General features: G+C 38.8%; 1 non-coding gene across 1 annotated transcript; it reads left to right on the forward strand.

Annotated features, from left to right (window-relative positions):
• The first annotated feature begins 1580 nt into the window (after positions 1 to 1580).
• Positions 1581 to 1688, forward strand: LOC130977459 (small nucleolar RNA R71). The gene has a single exon (XR_009085149.1). It is a non-coding gene; the product is annotated as a small nucleolar RNA R71 (small nucleolar RNA).
• Positions 1689 to 3270: the final 1582 nt, after the last annotated feature.

Raw genomic sequence — 3270 nt, forward strand, 5'->3', positions numbered from 1 at the left:
TTAGAGTTTGACTGTGGGGGCTCTGCTTGTCTCTGATTTGAGAGAAGCTCTTCATGCTTTTTCTCCATGGTGACAGAGGGATATCCTTGAGCCTTAAACACAAAGGATTCTTCATTCACTTGAATGATCAGTTCACCTCCATCAACATCAATCACAGCCTTTGCTGTGGCTAGGAAGGGTCTGCCAAGGATGATGGATTCATCCATGCACTTTCCAGTCTCTAGGACTATGAAATCAGTAGGGATGTAATGGTTTTCAACTTTGACCAGAACATCCTCTTCAAGTCCATAGGCTTGTTTTCTTGAGTTGTCTGCCATCTCTAATGAGATTCTTGCAGCTTGCACCTCAAAGATCCCTAGCTTCTCCAATACAGAGAGAGGCATGAGGTTTACACTTGACCCTAAGTCACACAGAGCCTTCTTGAAGGTCATGGTGCCTATGGTACAAGGTATTGAAAACTTCCCAGGATCTTGTCTCTTTTGAGGTAATTTCTGCCTAGACAAGTCATCCAGTTCTTTGGTGAGCCAGGGAGGTTCATCTTCCCAAGTCTCATTTCCGAATAACTTGTCATTTAGCTTCATGATTGCTCCAAGGTATTTAGCAACTTGCTCTTCAGTGACATACTCATCCTCTTCAGAGGAGGAATACTCATCAGAGCTCATGAAAGGCAGAAGTAAGTCCAATGGAATCTTTATGGTCTCATTTTGAGCCTCAGATTCCCATGGTTCCTCATTGGGGAACTCAGAGGAGGTTGGTGCACGCCCATTGAGGTCTCCCTCAGTGGCGTTCACTTCCTCTTCTTCCTCTCCAAATTCGGCCATGTTTATGGCTTTGCACTCTCCTCTTGGATTTTCTTCTGTATTACTTGGGAGAGTGCTAGGAGGGAGTTCAGTAATTTTCTTGCTCAGCTGACCCACTTGTCCTTCCAAATTCCTAATGGAGGACCTTGTTTCAGTCATGAAACTTTGAGTGGTTTTGATTAGATCAGAGACCATGGTTGCTAAGTCAGAGGGGTTCTGCTTAGAATTCTCTGTCTGTTGCTGAGAAGATGATGGAAAAGGCTTGCCATTGCTAAACCTATTTCTTCCACCATTATTGTTGTTAAAACCTTGTTGAGGTCTTTCTTGATTCTTCCATGAGAAATTTGGGTGATTTCTCCATGAACAATTATAGGTGTTTCCATAGGATTCTCCTAGGAAATTCACCTCTTCCATTGAAGGGTTCTCAGGATCATATGCTTCTTCTTCAGATGAAGCATCCTTAGTACTGCTTGGTGCATTTTGCATTCCAGACAGACTTTGAGAAATCAAATTGACTTGTTGATTCAATATCTTGTTCTGAGCCAATATGGCATTCAGAGCATCAATCTCAAGAACTCCTTTCTTCTGATTAGTCCCATTGTTCACAGGATTCCTTTCAGAAGTGTACATGAATTGGTTATTTACAACCATTTCAATCAGCTCTTGAGCTTCTGTAGGCGTCTTCTTCAAATGAAGAGATCCTCCAGCAGAGCTATCCAGAGACATCTTGGATAGTTCAGAGAGACCATCATAGAAAATACCTATGATGCTCCATTCAGAAAGCATGTCAGAAGGACACTTTCTGATTAATTGTTTGTATCTTTCCCAAGCTTCATAGAGGGATTCTCCATCCTTCTGTCTGAAGGTTTGGACTTCCACTCTAAGCTTACTCAATTTTTGAGGTGGAAAGAACTTTGCCAGGAAGGCATTGACTAGCCTTTCCCAAGAGTCCAGGCTTTCTTTAGGTTGAGAATCCAACCATGTTCTAGCTCTGTCTCTTACAGTAAACGGGAATAGCATAAGTCTATAGACCTCAGGGTCTACCCCATTAGTCTTGACAGTGTCACAGATTTGCAAGAACTCAGCTAAAAACTGATGAGGATCTTCCAATGGAAGTCCATGGAACTTGCAATTCTGTTGCATTAGAGAAACCAATTGAGGCTTAAGCTCAAAATTGTTTGCTCTAATGGCAGGGATAGAGATGCTTCTCCCATAGAAATCGGGAGTAGGTGCAGTAAAGTCACCCAGCACCTTCCTTGCATTGTTGGCATTGTTGTTTTCGGCTGCCATGTGTTCTTCTTCTTTGAAGAATTCGGTCAGGTCCTCTAAAGAGAGTTGTGCCTTAGCTTCTCTTAGCTTTCGCTTCAAGGTCCCTTCAGGTTCAGGGTCAGCTTCAACAAGAATGCCTTTGTCTTTGTTCCTGCTCATATGAAAGAGAAGAGAACAAGAAAATATGGAATCCTCTATGTCACAGTATAGAGATTCCTTGAGGTGTCAGAGGAAGAAGAGAAATAGAAGACATAAGTAGAAAATTCGAACTTATCAAAGAAGATGAAGTTCGAATTTTGCATTAGGGGATAGTGTTAGTCCATAAACAGAAGGATGTGAGAAGAAGGGAAGTAATTTTCGAAAATTAAGTGGAAGATTTTGAAAACATTTTGAAAAACACTTAATTGATTTTCGAAAATAAGAGTGGAAAAGAAATCAAGTAATTTTTGAAAAAGATTTTGAAATTAGAGAAAAAAAAGATTTGATTGAAAACTATTTTGAAAAAGATGTGATTAAAAAGATTTGATTGAAAAGTTATGGTTTTAAAAAGATATGATTTGAAAACAATTTTAAAAAGATTTGATTTTTTTTAAAATTAATGACTTGCCTAACAAGAAAAGATATGATTCAAACATTAAACCTTTCTCAACAGAAAAGGCAACACACTTAAAATGTTCAATCAAATCATTAATTGTTAGTAAGTATCTTTGAAAAAGGAAAGAAATTGATTTTGAAAACATTTTATTGAAAAGATATGATTTGAAAAAGATTTGATTTTGAAAAACTTTGAAAACTTGAAAAAAATTTGATTTTGAAAACAAAATCTTCCCCTTTGTGCCATCCTGGTGTTAAACGCCCAGAATGGTGCACATTCTGGCGTTTAACGCCCAAACTACTACCCTTTTGGGCGTTAAACGCCCAGCCAGGCACCCTGGCTGGCGTTTAAACGCCAGTCTGTCTTCTTCACTGGGCATTTTTGAATGCCCAGCTTTTTCTGTGTGATTCCTCTGCAGTATGTTCTGAATCTTCAATTCTCTGTATTATTGACTTGAAAAGACACAAATTAAAAATATTTTTGGATTTTTAATAATGAGGAATAATCAAAATGCAAATAAAATCAAATGACAATGCATGCAAGACACCAAACTTAGCAGTTTGTATACTACTGACACTAACAAAATGAGAATGCATATGAGAAACA

This window comes from Arachis stenosperma, chromosome 4 (genome assembly GCF_014773155.1).
Source record: "Arachis stenosperma cultivar V10309 chromosome 4, arast.V10309.gnm1.PFL2, whole genome shotgun sequence".
NCBI classification, from domain to species: Eukaryota; Viridiplantae; Streptophyta; class Magnoliopsida; order Fabales; family Fabaceae; genus Arachis; species Arachis stenosperma.